At 44.7% G+C, this 16,612-nt stretch overlaps 3 non-coding genes across 3 annotated transcripts; all 3 read right to left on the minus strand.

Moving 5' to 3' along the window:
- Positions 1-8,515: 8,515 nt before the first annotated feature.
- Positions 8,516-8,822, minus strand: LOC146811533 (Nuclear RNase P). The gene has a single exon (XR_014967273.1).
- A 2,417-nt stretch (positions 8,823-11,239) lies between these two features.
- On the minus strand, positions 11,240-11,546 carry LOC146811534 (Nuclear RNase P). The gene has a single exon (XR_014967280.1).
- A 2,415-nt stretch (positions 11,547-13,961) lies between these two features.
- On the minus strand, positions 13,962-14,268 carry LOC146811535 (Nuclear RNase P). Its single transcript, XR_014967306.1, has one exon.
- Positions 14,269-16,612: the final 2,344 nt, after the last annotated feature.

Here is a 16,612-nt window from a genome sequence, read left to right on the forward strand (position 1 = left end):
TACTATTTGATAGTATATTTAAAAGGGACTTAGATGATTTCTTAAAATTTGTTAGCAGTTGTGAAACAGCTTGCTGTCATTTCTCTGATTTTCTGTTTACTTTAAGGAAATTACCAGCTATATTTTTGAATTTATGAAAACCATGGGGATGGCAGCCAGGCTAAATCTTGTTGCCTATTTACCATATATGGTACAAAAGGGGGTGGTGATGGACGGAGCATCAGAACCAATCAAACACTCACACCCAGTCAACAGATCTGGGTTTGATCCATCACCGTTCTTTAGCCCACTCTGCCACCCCAGTTCAGACATGGCCATATGCAAATCAGTCTGACCCTGTGCCTCATGGGAACAGTCCAGCCCGAACTGCCAAGCCATGCCTTCCCTGGACCGGAAACAAGCTTCCTAGGACCGGTTTCTGGCATTTCAGCCGTCTTCAGCCAGGCTTGCTTGAATCCAGTGGCAAAGTGAGCAAGGGACTCACGTCTGAGCATACCCTGCCAACTTATGGCGAACAAAGCGGTACAAAAGGGGGTGGTGATGGACGGAGCATCAGAACCAATCAAACACTCACACCCAGTCAACAGATCTGGGTTTGATCCATCACCGTTCTTTAGCCCACTCTGCCACCCCAGTTCAGACATGGCCATATGCAAATCAGTCTGACCCTGTGCCTCATGGGAACAGTCCAGCCCGAACTGCCAAGCCATGCCTTCCCTGGACCGGAAACAAGCTTCCTAAGACCGGTTTCTGGCATTTCAGCCGTCTTCAGCCAGGCTTGCTTGAATCCAGTGGCAAAGTGAGCAAGGGACTCACGTCTGAGCATACCCTGCCAACTTATGGCGAACAAAGCGGTACAAAAGGGGGTGGTGATGGACGGAGCATCAGAACCAATCAAACACTCACACCCAGTCAACAGATCTGGGTTTGATCCATCATCGTTCTTTAGCCCACTCTGCCACCCCAGTTCAGACATGGCCATATGCAAATCAGTCTGACCCTGTGCCTCATGGGAACAGTCCAGCCCGAACTGCCAAGCCATGCCTTCCCTGGACCGGAAACAAGCTTCCTAGGACCGGTTTCTGGCATTTCAGCCGTCTTCAGCCAGGCTTGCTTGAATCCAGTGGCAAAGTGAGCAAGGGACTCACGTCTGAGCATACCCTGCCAACTTATGGCGAACAAAGCGGTACAAAAGGGGGTGGTGATGGACGGAGCATCAGAACCAATCAAACACTCACACCCAGTCAACAGATCTGGGTTTGATCCATCACCGTTCTTTAGCCCACTCTGCCACCCCAGTTCAGACATGGCCATATGCAAATCAGTCTGACCCTGTGCCTCATGGGAACAGTCCAGCCCGAACTGCCAAGCCATGCCTTCCCTGGACCGGAAACAAGCTTCCTAGGACTGGTTTCTGGCATTTCAGCCGTCTTCAGCCAGGCTTGCTTGAATCCAGTGGCAAAGTGAGCAAGGGACTCACGTCTGAGCATACCCCGCCAACTTATGGCGAACAAAGCGGTACAAAAGGGGGTGGTGATGGACGGAGCATCAGAACCAATCAAACACTCACACCCAGTCAACAGATCTGGGTTTGATCCATCACCGTTCTTTAGCCCACTCTGCCACCCCAGTTCAGACATGGCCATATGCAAATCAGTCTGACCCTGTGCCTCATGGGAACAGTCCAGCCCGAACTGCCAAGCCATGCCTTCCCTGGACCGGAAACAAGCTTCCTAGGACCGGTTTCTGGCATTTCAGCCGTCTTCAGCCAGGCTTGCTTGAATCCAGTGGCAAAGTGAGCAAGGGACTCACGTCTGAGCATACCCTGCCAACTTATGGCGAACAAAGCGGTACAAAAGGGGGTGGTGATGGACGGAGCATCAGAACCAATCAAACACTCACACCCAGTCAACAGATCTGGGTTTGATCCATCACCGTTCTTTAGCCCACTCTGCCACCCCAGTTCAGACATGGCCATATGCAAATCAGTCTGACCCTGTGCCTCATGGGAACAGTCCAGCCCGAACTGCCAAGCCATGCCTTCCCTGGACCGGAAACAAGCTTCCTAGGACCGGTTTCTGGCATTTCAGCCGTCTTCAGCCAGGCTTGCTTGAATCCAGTGGCAAAGTGAGCAAGGGACTCACGTCTGAGCATACCCTGCCAACTTATGGCGAACAAAGCGGTACAAAAGGGGGTGGTGATGGACGGAGCATCAGAACCAATCAAACACTCACACCCAGTCAACAGATCTGGGTTTGATCCATCACCGTTCTTTAGCCCACTCTGCCACCCCAGTTCAGACATGGCCATATGCAAATCAGTCTGACCCTGTGCCTCATGGGAACAGTCCAGCCCGAACTGCCAAGCCATGCCTTCCCTGGACCGGAAACAAGCTTCCTAGGACCGGTTTCTGGCATTTCAGCCGTCTTCAGCCAGGCTTGCTTGAATCCAGTGGCAAAGTGAGCAAGGGACTCACGTCTGAGCATACCCTGCCAACTTATGGCGAACAAAGCGGTACAAAAGGGGGTGGTGATGGACGGAGCATCAGAACCAATCAAACACTCACACCCAGTCAACAGATCTGGGTTTGATCCATCACCGTTCTTTAGCCCACTCTGCCACCCCAGTTCAGACATGGCCATATGCAAATCAGTCTGACCCTGTGCCTCATGGGAACAGTCCAGCCCGAACTGCCAAGCCATGCCTTCCCTGGACCGGAAACAAGCTTCCTAGGACCGGTTTCTGGCATTTCAGCCATCTTCAGCCAGGCTTGCTTGAATCCAGTGGCAAAGTGAGCAAGGGACTCACGTCTGAGCATACCCTGCCAACTTATGGCGAACAAAGCGGTACAAAAGGGGGTGGTGATGGACGGAGCATCAGAACCAATCAAACACTCACACCCAGTCAACAGATCTGGGTTTGATCCATCACCGTTCTTTAGCCCACTCTGCCACCCCAGTTCAGACATGGCCATATGCAAATCAGTCTGACCCTGTGCCTCATGGGAACAGTCCAGCCCGAACTGCCAAGCCATGCCTTCCCTGGACCGGAAACAAGCTTCCTAGGACCGGTTTCTGGCATTTCAGCCGTCTTCAGCCAGGCTTGCTTGAATCCAGTGGCAAAGTGAGCAAGGGACTCACGTCTGAGCATACCCTGCCAACTTATGGCGAACAAAGCGGTACAAAAGGGGGTGGTGATGGACGGAGCATCAGAACCAATCAAACACTCACACCCAGTCAACAGATCTGGGTTTGATCCATCACCGTTCTTTAGCCCACTCTGCCACCCCAGTTCAGACATGGCCATATGCAAATCAGTCTGACCCTGTGCCTCATGGGAACAGTCCAGCCCGAACTGCCAAGCCATGCCTTCCCTGGACCGGAAACAAGCTTCCTAGGACCGGTTTCTGGCATTTCAGCCGTCTTCAGCCAGGCTTGCTTGAATCCAGTGGCAAAGTGAGCAAGGGACTCACGTCTGAGCATACCCTGCCAACTTATGGCGAACAAAGCGGTACAAAAGGGGGTGGTGATGGACGGAGCATCAGAACCAATCAAACACTCACACCCAGTCAACAGATCTGGGTTTGATCCATCACCGTTCTTTAGCCCACTCTGCCACCCCAGTTCAGACATGGCCATATGCAAATCAGTCTGACCCTGTGCCTCATGGGAACAGTCCAGCCCGAACTGCCAAGCCATGCCTTCCCTGGACCGGAAACAAGCTTCCTAGGACCGGTTTCTGGCATTTCAGCCGTCTTCAGCCAGGCTTGCTTGAATCCAGTGGCAAAGTGAGCAAGGGACTCACGTCTGAGCATACCCTGCCAACTTATGGCGAACAAAGCGGTACAAAAGGGGGTGGTGATGGACGGAGCATCAGAACCAATCAAACACTCACACCCAGTCAACAGATCTGGGTTTGATCCATCACCGTTCTTTAGCCCACTCTGCCACCCCAGTTCAGACATGGCCATATGCAAATCAGTCTGACCCTGTGCCTCATGGGAACAGTCCAGCCCGAACTGCCAAGCCATGCCTTCCCTGGACCGGAAACAAGCTTCCTAAGACCGGTTTCACTTTGCCACTGGATTCAAGCAAGCCTGGCTGAAGACGGCTGAAATGCCAGAAACCGGTCCTAGGAAGCTTGTTTCCATTCCAGGGAAGGCATGGTTTGGCAGTTCGGGCTGGACTGTTCCCATGAGGCACAGGGTCAGACTGATTTGCATATGGCCATGTCTGAACTGGATGGCAGAGTGGGCTAAAGAACGGTGATGGACCAAACCCAGATCTGTTGACTGGGTGTGAGTGTTTGATTGGTTCTGATGCTCCGTCCATCACCACCCCCTTTTGTACCGCTTTGTTCGCCATAAGTTGGCAGGGTATGCTCAGACGTGAGTCCCTTGCTCACTTTGCCACTGGATTCAAGCAAGCCTGGCTGAAGACGGCTGAAATGCCAGAAACCGGTCCTAGGAAGCTTGTTTCCATTCCAGGGAAGGCATGGTTTGGCAGTTCGGGCTGGACTGTTCCCATGAGGCACAGGGTCAGACTGATTTGCATATGGCCATGTCTGAACTGGATGGCAGAGTGGGCTAAAGAACGGTGATGGACCAAACCCAGATCTGTTGACTGGGTGTGAGTGTTTGATTGGTTCTGATGCTCCGTCCATCACCACCCCCTTTTGTACCGCTTTGTTCGCCATAAGTTGGCAGGGTATGCTCAGACCTGAGTCCCTTGCTCACTTTGCCACTGGATTCAAGCAAGCCTGGCTGAAGACGGCTGAAATGCCAGAAACCGGTCCTAGGAAGCTTGTTTCCATTCCAGGGAAGGCATGGTTTGGCAGTTCGGGCTGGACTGTTCCCATGAGGCACAGGGTCAGACTGATTTGCATATGGCCATGTCTGAACTGGATGGCAGAGTGGGCTAAAGAACGGTGATGGACCAAACCCAGATCTGTTGACTGGGTGTGAGTGTTTGATTGGTTCTGATGCTCCGTCCATCACCACCCCCTTTTGTACCGCTTTGTTCGCCATAAGTTGGCAGGGTATGCTCAGACTTGAGTCCCTTGCTCACTTTGCCACTGGATTCAAGCAAGCCTGGCTGAAGACGGCTGAAATGCCAGAAACCGGTCCTAGGAAGCTTGTTTCCATTCCAGGGAAGGCATGGTTTGGCAGTTCGGGCTGGACTGTTCCCATGAGGCACAGGGTCAGACTGATTTGCATATGGCCATGTCTGAACTGGATGGCAGAGTGGGCTAAAGAACGGTGATGGACCAAACCCAGATCTGTTGACTGGGTGTGAGTGTTTGATTGGTTCTGATGCTCCGTCCATCACCACCCCCTTTTGTACCGCTTTGTTCGCCATAAGTTGGCAGGGTATGCTCAGACGTGAGTCCCTTGCTCACTTTGCCACTGGATTCAAGCAAGCCTGGCTGAAGACGGCTGAAATGCCAGAAACCGGTCCTAGGAAGCTTGTTTCCATTCCAGGGAAGGCATGGTTTGGCAGTTCGGGCTGGACTGTTCCCATGAGGCACAGGGTCAGACTGATTTGCATATGGCCATGTCTGAACTGGATGGCAGAGTGGGCTAAAGAACGGTGATGGACCAAACCCAGATCTGTTGACTGGGTGTGAGTGTTTGATTGGTTCTGATGCTCCGTCCATCACCACCCCCTTTTGTACCGCTTTGTTCGCCATAAGTTGGCAGGGTATGCTCAGACGTGAGTCCCTTGCTCACTTTGCCACTGGATTCAAGCAAGCCTGGCTGAAGACGGCTGAAATGCCAGAAACCGGTCCTAGGAAGCTTGTTTCCATTCCAGGGAAGGCATGGTTTGGCAGTTCGGGCTGGACTGTTCCCATGAGGCACAGGGTCAGACTGATTTGCATATGGCCATGTCTGAACTGGATGGCAGAGTGGGCTAAAGAACGGTGATGGACCAAACCCAGATCTGTTGACTGGGTGTGAGTGTTTGATTGGTTCTGATGCTCCGTCCATCACCACCCCCTTTTGTACCGCTTTGTTCGCCATAAGTTGGCAGGGTATGCTCAGACGTGAGTCCCTTGCTCACTTTGCCACTGGATTCAAGCAAGCCTGGCTGAAGACGGCTGAAATGCCAGAAACCGGTCCTAGGAAGCTTGTTTCCATTCCAGGGAAGGCATGGTTTGGCAGTTCGGGCTGGACTGTTCCCATGAGGCACAGGGTCAGACTGATTTGCATATGGCCATGTCTGAACTGGATGGCAGAGTGGGCTAAAGAACGGTGATGGACCAAACCCAGATCTGTTGACTGGGTGTGAGTGTTTGATTGGTTCTGATGCTCCGTCCATCACCACCCCCTTTTGTACCGCTTTGTTCGCCATAAGTTGGCAGGGTATGCTCAGACGTGAGTCCCTTGCTCACTTTGCCACTGGATTCAAGCAAGCCTGGCTGAAGACGGCTGAAATGCCAGAAACCGGTCCTAGGAAGCTTGTTTCCATTCCAGGGAAGGCATGGTTTGGCAGTTCGGGCTGGACTGTTCCCATGAGGCACAGGGTCAGACTGATTTGCATATGGCCATGTCTGAACTGGATGGCAGAGTGGGCTAAAGAACGGTGATGGACCAAACCCAGATCTGTTGACTGGGTGTGAGTGTTTGATTGGTTCTGATGCTCCGTCCATCACCACCCCCTTTTGTACCTATTTACCATATATGTCACGTCCTTGGTACATTGTGATCTGCACCACGTGCCCTTGTGTTCTTCAGGGGGTCATAACCTCAGTATTTTTGTTGACTAGAGTGGGAGTGTGGCATCAGTGTAGCAATAACTTCTGCTCAGGCTAAATCGTGGAAGACTCAGAAGTAGACAAGCAGGCAGATGGCCATTTACCTGACCTCCACAGCACTGTAAACTGTCAAAAGAATTCCACATGCATGAGCAGTGACCATTCAATAAAAGTGCACTTCAGCTCTGTCCTGGACGCCTTAATGTAAGGTTCATCCGGAGATCTGTTTGGCTTCCCAATACTTCTTCTTCTCCAAATACTATGCCTTTCCATCTGCACCCCACACATTAAGACTCAGTAGAAATGCTGCCCGGTTTCAGACATTCTATTCTCAATTAATCACATATCGTTAGACTCAGTAGAATCACCACTTGCTCTCTTTCATTTTTTACTGTTTTCCAGCTCCAATTAATGCAACCAAAATTTTAACTTTGCTTATATTTATATTCATGATTCCTAATTCCACCAAAACGCCTTTAGTTAGAGGTTTTCCTGCCCCTCCATGCCTATATTTTTTTGACCTGCTTGTAAAATCCCTCCTTTATATGCTATTCACGAAGAACTTCTTGATTCTCTTTTGGACTATCATTCCTCACTCTCCTCCTGGACGTTTGCCAGTTTTCTGCATTGGTCTCTCCTTCCATTGTGCTTTGGATACTGCTCTGAGGTGAATATCTGTTCCTTTGAATTTTGCATTAAAAATGCTGTAGAACATCACAATACAGAAATTCTGAATCCTTTCTCATTTAGGACTTCTACTTACCTCGTAAAATCTTCCACCTCTTTGATATTTGAAGCCTGGTATTGCTGCATCCTAGCTCCATATTCTAAACTGTATATATTGCGAATCCGATACCCACCTTATCAAGTTGTTTTATGCCATTGATGCCCTGACAGTCTTAGCTTTTTTCACACCTTGTTGTTGGTCAATGACTTGTCGGTCTCCCGGGTCCTTTGATGATTGGCCTGATATTTACTTATGTACGGTTCTGAGTCTTTACAGAAGTTAGTCGCTGACCGGCTATACCAAATCTTATGAATGAAATAAAGGGGAGCTCATTTTGAAAGTTGGAGAAAATACTACACATCTTGAGTCTCATGCCTAATAGAGATGGAAACTGTTGTCTGAATAGTCTCTGACATCAAGAATTTTGTGGTAAATGCCAAAAATATGTTTGAAATACTAACAGACAATTAAAACAAAATTAAGCAATTTTTGGAGAAAGGGAAGAAGAGAAGTTTTAAACTTACAAAATACAGCTTATGTAGCGTTAATGCACAGGGTCAATAAGCAAATGTCACAAAATGGAGGACGATTGTCTGAATTGTTGCAAAATGTTCAGTTTTGTGAAAAAGTGCCCTATATTTTGGATGCAACTCAGAAAGAAGAGTTGAAAAAAAGACTTTATTATGATTGACACAGTACGTTTCAGACACACTAAACATATGTTCTGTAGTATTTTGATTCATCTCTGCATTAACAGTGTTTTACATTGACTTATATGCTGTGTGTTACAGGATGGATACCCAATCAATGTCCAGTGCATTGATAAAGTGAGTGGAAAATTGTCTGAAGTTTGGTGAGGAATATATCCTGGAAAATGCTAATAAAAGATGCTGTTGAGGAAATTATTATATGAGATCTATTCTGTGTTTCTGTTTGATGACAACAAAGAAGTACTGAAATCAAAGCACTGCAAGTAATTTTTTCTTAGTACTTACAGTATAGTGTGTGATGCATATTCAATTTAGGAAAAATATGAGCAGATGAAGAGTAGTCTGAATTGGGTAATGAGACATTGTCTCATCTCAACCATTGTACTCAGCCAAGCCAACCACAAGCGACTTCCAATACCAGGAGAGCAGCATCAGCTGGTCTGGGAATAGTAGACATGCCACAGCACAACCTCTTTTGCAGCACCTGCCAGCCACAGGTTTCTGGTTGCTTGTTCTCCTTGCTCAGGAGATCCCTGCTAGGGAGGTGACTAGCTCTTGTCTCAGACCTTTCCTAAGGGGAGGGAGTAACAAATGCACTCAGCCAGTGACCTCTATGTTGAGCTACCTCTGCTCCAATGCTCAAACTCATCAATGCAGTATATATATCTTAGTTTTCAAGTTACTCACACTCATAGGGTGAACATGACGGGATTTTGATTCATCTTGTTTGCAGCACTAGTGTCACTGCAGGCATAAAAACAAGATGCAAAATTGCACCAAAAGCAAACACTTTGATCACAACATTTTGTCTATCTCATACAAGGATCAATGCTCATTTGCATATTGCATCATTCACATTCAGCCTCATTTACATGCAAATCTGAAGACTGTGCACATTTGATGCTAATGAATAGGCAGTGGTTAGTATTCAAGCTTCAGGCAATATCTCTTAAGATAAATTCTTGATGATTTTTGACGCTTATTAAAAGAAGAGCCAGATCAGAGTAACTTCAATTGAAGTATGTCTACTATTTGATAGTATATTTAAAAGGGACTTAGATGATTTCTTAAAATTTGTTAGCAGTTGTGAAACTGCTTGCTGTCATTTCTATGATTTTCTGTTTACTTTAAGGAAATTACCAGCTATATTTTTGAATTTATGAAAACCATGGGGATGGCAGCCAGGCTAAATCTTGTTGCCTATTTATCATATATGTCACGTCCTTGGTACATTGTGATCTGCACCACGTGCCCTTGTGTTCTTCAGGGGGTCATAACCTCAGTATTTTTGTTGACTAGAGTGGGAGTGTGGCATCAGTGTAGCAATAACTTCTGCTCAGGCTAAATCGTGGAAGACTCAGAAGTAGACAAGCAGGCAGATGGCCATTTACCTGACCTCCACAGCACTGTAAACTGTCATAAGAATTCCACATGCATGAGCAGTGACCATTCAATAAAAGTGCACTTCAGCTCTGTCCTGGACGCCTTAATGTAAGGTTCATACGGAGATCTGTTTGGCTTCCCAATACTTCTTCTTCTCTAAATACTATGCCTTTCCATCTGCACCCCACACATTAAGACTCAGTAGAAATGCTGCCCGGTTTCAGACATTCTATTCTCAATTAATCACATATCGTTAGACTCAGTAGAATCACCACTTGCTCTCTTTCAGTTTTTACTGTATTCCAGCTCCAATTAATGCAACCAAAATTTTAACTTTGCTTATATTTATATTCATGATTCCTAATTCCACCAAAACGCCTTTAGTTAGAGGTTTTCCTGCCCCTCCATGCCTATATTTTTTTGACCTGCTTGTAAAATCCCTCCTTTATATGCGATTCACGAAGAACTTCTTGATTCTCTTTTGGACTATCATTCGTCTCTCTCCTCCTGGACGTTTGCCAGTTTTCTGCATTGGTCTCTCCTTCCATTGTGCTTTGGATACTGCTCTGAGGTGAATATCTGTTCCTTTGAATTTTGCATTAAAAATGCTGTAGAACATAACAATACAGAAATTCTGAATCCTTTCTCATTTAGGACTTCTACTTACCTCGTAAAATCTTCCACCTCTTTGATATTTGAAGCCTGGTATTGCTGCATCCTAGCTCCATATTCTAAACTGTATATATTGCGAATCCGATACCCACCTTATCAATTTGCTTTATGCCATTGATGCCCTCACAGTCTTAGCTTTTTTCACACCTTGTTGTTGGTCAATGACTTGTCGGTCTCCTGGGTCCTTTGATGATTGGCCTGATATTTACTTATGTACGGTTCTGAGTCTTTACAGAAGTTAGTCGCTGACCGGCTATACCAAATCTTATGAATGAAATAAAGGGGAGCTCATTTTGAAAGTTGGAGAAAATACTACACATCTTGAGTCTCATGCCTAATAGAGATGGAAACTGTTGTCTGAATAGTCTCTGACATCAAGAATTTTGTGGTAAATGCCAAAAATATGTTTGAAATACTAACAGACAATTAAAACAAAATTAAGCAATTTTTGGAGAAAGGGAAGAAGAGAAGTTTTAAACTTACAAAATACAGCTTATGTAGCGTTAATGCACAGGGTCAATAAGCAAATGTCACAAAATGGAGGACGATTGTCTGAATTGTTGCAAAATGTTCAGTTTTGTGAAAAAGTGCCCTATATTTTGGATGCAACTCAGAAAGAAGAGTTGAAAAAGAGACTTTATTATGATTGACACAGTACATTTTAGACACACTAAACATATGTTCTGTAGTATTTTGATTCATCTCTGCATTAACAGTGTTTTAAATTGACTTATATGCTGTGTGTTACAGGATGGATACCCAATCAATGTCCAGTGCATTGATAAAGTGAGTGGAAAATTGTCTGAAGTTTGGTGAGGAATATATCCTGGAAAATGCTAATAAAAGATGCTGTTGAGGGAATTATTATATGAGATCTATTCTGTGTTTCTGTTTGATGACAACAAAGAAGTACTGAAATCAAAGCACTGCAAGTAATTTTTTCTTAGCACTTACAGTATAGTGTGTGATGCATATTCAATTTAGGAAAAATATGAGCAGATGAAGAGTAGTCTGAATTGGGTAATGAGACATTTTCTCATCTCAACCATTGTACTCAGCCAAGCCAACCACAAGCCACTTCCAATACCAGGAGAGCAGCATCAGCTGGTCTGGAAATAGTAGACATGCCACAGCACAACCTCTTTTGCAGCACCTGCCAGCCACAGGTTTCTGGTTGCTTGTTCTCCTTGCTCAGGAGATCCCTGCTAGGGAGGTGACTAGCTCTTGTCTCAGACCTTTCCTTAGGTGAGGGAGTAACAAATGCACTCAGCCAATGACCTCTATGTTGAGCTTCCTCTGCTCCAATGCTCAAACTCATCAATGCAGTATATATATCTTAGTTTTCAAGTTACTCACACTCATAGGGTGAACATGACGGGATTTTGATTCATCTTGTTTGCAGCACTAGTGTCACTGCAGGCATAAAAACAAGATGCAAAATTGCACCAAAAGCAAACACTTTGATCACAACATTTTGTCTATCTCATACAAGGATCAATGCTCATTTGCATATTGCATCATTCACATTCAGCCTCATTTACATGCAAATCTGAAGACTGTGCACATTTGATGCTAATGAATAGGCAGTGGTTAGTATTCAAGCTTCAGGCAATATCTCTTAAGATAAATTCTTGATGATTTTTGACGCTTATTAAAAGAAGAGCCAGATCAGAGTAACTTCAATTGAAGTATATCTACTATTTGATAGTATATTTAAAAGGGACTTAGATGATTTCTTAAAATTTGTTAGCAGTTGTGAAACTGCTTGCTGTCATTTCTATGATTTTCTGTTTACTTTAAGGAAATTACCAGCTATATTTTTGAATTTATGAAAACCATGGGGATGGCAGCCAGGCTAAATCTTGTTGCCTATTTACCATATATGTCACGTCCTTGGTACATTGTGATCTGCACCACGTGCCCTTGTGTTCTTCAGGGGGTCATAACCTCAGTATTTTTGTTGACTAGAGTGGGAGTGTGGCATCAGTGTAGCAATAACTTCTGCTCAGGCTAAATCGTGGAAGACTCAGAAGTAGACAAGCAGGCAGATGGCCATTTACCTGACCTCCACAGCACTGTAAACTGTCATAAGAATTCTACATGCATGAGCAGTGACCATTCAATAAAAGTGCACTTCAGCTCTGTCCTGGACGCCTTAATGTAAGGTTCATACGGAGATCTGTTTGGCTTCCCAATACTTCTTCTTCTCTAAATACTATGCCTTTCCATCTGCACCCCACACATTAAGACTCAGTAGAAATGCTGCCCAGTTTCAGACATTCTATTCTCAATTAATCACATATCGTTAGACTCAGTAGAATCACCACTTGCTCTCTTTCATTTTTTACTGTTTTCCAGCTCCAATTAATGCAACCAAAATTTTAACTTTGCTTATATTTATATTCATGATTCCTAATGCCACCAAAACGCCTTTAGTTAGAGGTTTTCCTGCCCCTCCATGCCTATATTTTTTTGACCTGCTTGTAAAATCCCTCCTTTATATGCTATTCACGAAGAACTTCTTGATTCTCTTTTGGACTATCATTCGTCACTCTCCTCCTGGACGTTTGCCAGTTTTCTGCATTGGTCTCTTCTTCCATTGTGCTTTGGATACTGCTCTGAGGTGAATATCTGTTCCTTTGAATTTTGCATTAAAAATGCTGTAGAACATAACAATACAGAAATTCTGAATCCTTTCTCATTTAGGACTTCTACTTACCTTGTAAAATCTTCCACCTCTTTGATATTTGAAGCCTGGTATTGCTGCAAACTAGCTCCATATTCTAAACTGTATATATTGCGAATCCGATACCCACCTTATCAAGTTGCTTTATGCCATTGATGCCCTCACAGTCTTAGCTTTTTTCACACCTTGTTGTTGGTCAATGACTTGTCGGTCTCCCGGGTCCTTTGATGATTGGCCGGATATTTACTTATGTACGGTTCTTAGTCTTTACAGAAGTTAGTCGCTGACCGGCTATACCAAATCTTATGAATGAAATAAAGGGGAGCTCATTTTGAAAGTTGGAGAAAATACTACACATCTTGAGTCTCATGCCTAATAGAGATGGAAACTGTTGTCTGAATAGTCTCTGACATCAAGAATTGTGGTAAATGCCAAAAATATGTTTGAAATCCTAACAGACAATTAAAACAAAATTAAGCAATTTTTGGAGAAAGGGAAGAAGAGAAGTTTTAAACTTACAAAATACAGCTTATGTAGCGTTAATGCACAGGGTCAATAAGCAAATGTCACAAAATGGAGGACGATTGTCTGAATTGTTGCAAAATGTTCAGTTTTGTGAAAAAGTGCCCTATATTTTGGATGCAACTCAGAAAGAAGAGTTGAAAAAAAGACTTTATTATGATTGACACAGTACGTTTCAGACACACTAAACATATGTTCTGTAGTATTTTGATTCATCTCTGCATTAACAGTGTTTTAAATTGACTTATATGCTGTGTGTTACAGGATGGATACCCAATCAATGTCCAGTGCATTGATAAAGTGAGTGGAAAATTGTCTGAAGTTTGGTGAGGAATATATCCTGGAAAATGCTAATAAAAGATGCTGTTGAGGAAATTATTATATGAGATCTATTCTGTGTTTCTGTTTGATGACAACAAAGAAGTACTGAAATCAAAGCACTGCAAGTAATTTTTTCTTAGCACTTACAGTATAGTGTGTGATGCATATTCAATTTAGGAAAAATATGAGCAGATGAAGAGTAGTCTGAATTGGGTAATGAGACATTGTCTCATCTCAACCATTGTACTCAGCCAAGCCAACCACAAGTGACTTCCAATACCAGGAGAGCAGCATCAGCTGGTCTGGGAATAGTAGACATGCCACAGCACAACCTCTTTTGCAGCACCTGCCAGCCACAGGTTTCTGGTTGCTTGTTCTCCTTGCTCGGGAGATCCCTGCTAGGGAGGTGACTAGCTCTTGTCTCAGACCTTTCCTAAGGGGAGGGAGTAACAAATGCACTCAGCCAGTGACCTCTATGTTGAGCTACCTCTGCTCCAATGCTCAAACTCATCAATGCAGTATATATATCTTAGTTTTCAAGTTACTCACACTCATAGGGTGAACATGACGGGATTTTGATTCATCTTGTTTGCAGCACTAGTGTCACTGCAGGCATAAAAACAAGATGCAAAATTGCACCAAAAGCAAACACTTTGATCACAACATTTTGTCTATCTCATACAAGGATCAATGCTCATTTGCATATTGCATCATTCACATTCAGCCTCATTTACATGCAAATCTGAAGACTGTGCACATTTGATGCTAATGAATAGGCAGTGGTTAGTATTCAAGCTTCAGGCAATATCTCTTAAGATAAATTCTTGATGATTTTTGACGCTTATTAAAAGAAGAGCCAGATCAGAGTAACTTCAATTGAAGTATGTCTACTATTTGATAGTATATTTAAAAGGGACTTAGATGATTTCTTAAAATTTGTTAGCAGTTGTGAAACTGCTTGCTGTCATTTCTCTGATTTTCTGTTTACTTTAAGGAAATTACCAGCTATATTTTTGAATTTATGAAAACCATGGGGATGGCAGCCAGGCTAAATCTTGTTGCCTATTTACCATATATGTCACGTCCTTGGTACATTGTGATCTGCACCACGTGCCCTTGTGTTCTTCAGGGGGTCATAACCTCAGTATTTTTGTTGACTAGAGTGGGAGTGTGGCATCAGTGTAGCAATAACTTCTGCTCAGGCTAAATCGTGGAAGACTCAGAAGTAGACAAACAGGCAGATGGCCATTTACCTGACCTCCACAGCACTGTAAACTGTCAAAAGAATTCCACATGCATGAGCAGTGACCATTCAATAAAAGTGCACTTCAGCTCTGTCCTGGACGCCTTAATGTAAGGTTCATCCGGAGATCTGTTTGGCTTCCCAATACTTCTTCTTCTCCAAATACTATGCCTTTCCATCTGCACCCCACACATTAAGACTCAGTAGAAATGCTGCCCGGTTTCAGACATTCTATTCTCAATTAATCACATATCGTTAGACTCAGTAGAATCACCACTTGCTCTCTTTCATTTTTTACTGTTTTCCAGCTCCAATTAATGCAACCAAAATTTTAACTTTGCTTATATTTATATTCATGATTCCTAATGCCACCAAAACGCCTTTAGTTAGAGGTTTTCCTGCCCCTCCATGCCTATATTTTTTTGACCTGCTTGTAAAATCCCTCCTTTATATGCTATTCACGAAGAACTTCTTGATTCTCTTTTGGACTATCATTCGTCACTCTCCTCCTGGACGTTTGCCAGTTTTCTGCATTGTTATGTTATGTTATGTTATGTTATTTATACACTTCTATAGCGCACGGCCACTCCACTGGAGTATCCCGGCGCTTTAACGAAGACTCCCATCCGAAGATGGGGAAAAAAACATAACACCAAAAAGGGCTACAAACACAGAAGCAGCATCAAGATTACGGGAAGAGCAAAGTCTTAAGGGCCTTGCGAAAAGACAGAAGACTAGAAGTCTGTCTTAGAGAGATTGGAAGATCATTCCAGGCATGAGGGGCTAAGTAACGAAAAGACCGTCCTCCTGCTCTTGCTCGTTTGATAGAGGGAACACTCATCTTTGATAGGGACGAGGATCTGAGAGATCTAGAAGGGGTATACCAAGACAGTCGTTTCGAGATATATTTGGGGCCTATGCCATGCAAGGCCTTGAAGGTCATGGTCAAAGTTTTAAATAGAATCCTTTTTGCAACTGGGAGCCAATGCAATGTGGCAAGAAGATCCGTGGCTCTGACTTTCCTTGGAAGACCAAAAATGGCTCGGGCTGCAGAATTCTGGGCGATTTGCAGACGCCTGACCAAATATTTGGGAAGTCCCAGAAACAGAATGTTTGCATAATCCAGCCTGGAACAGATCAGTGCCTGGACAATAATTTTTCTGTGCTGGATAGAGACTAAAGGGAGAAATTTGCGAAGCATCCGCAGGATGCCGAAACATTTCCCAGTAAGAGATAAAATATGTGGTCCGAAAGATAGCTTGTTGTCAATCACCACTCCCAAATTTTTAGCTTTCACAGACGAGCTAGTGGGAGGAGACATATCTTTCGGCCACCAGGTTTTCCAGTCGGGTTCAGATGTACAGCCAAAGAAGAGCAGCTCCGACTTGTCGGCGTTGCACTTCAGCCCGTGGCGTCCAAACCACTCAAAGACGGCACTCAAACATCCGTTGACCTGAACACTATCAAACTGACCATCCCTGTTACTTACAAAGAGGAGCTGGGTGTCTTCAGCATAGCTGACAATCCGGGCGCCAAAAGCCTCCGCTGTCACCGCCAGGGGGGCCATAAAGATGTTGAACAGGAGAGGGCTCAAG

This window comes from Triturus cristatus, chromosome 7, assembly GCF_964204655.1.
Source record: "Triturus cristatus chromosome 7, aTriCri1.1, whole genome shotgun sequence".
Lineage (NCBI taxonomy): Eukaryota > Metazoa > Chordata > Amphibia > Caudata > Salamandridae > Triturus > Triturus cristatus.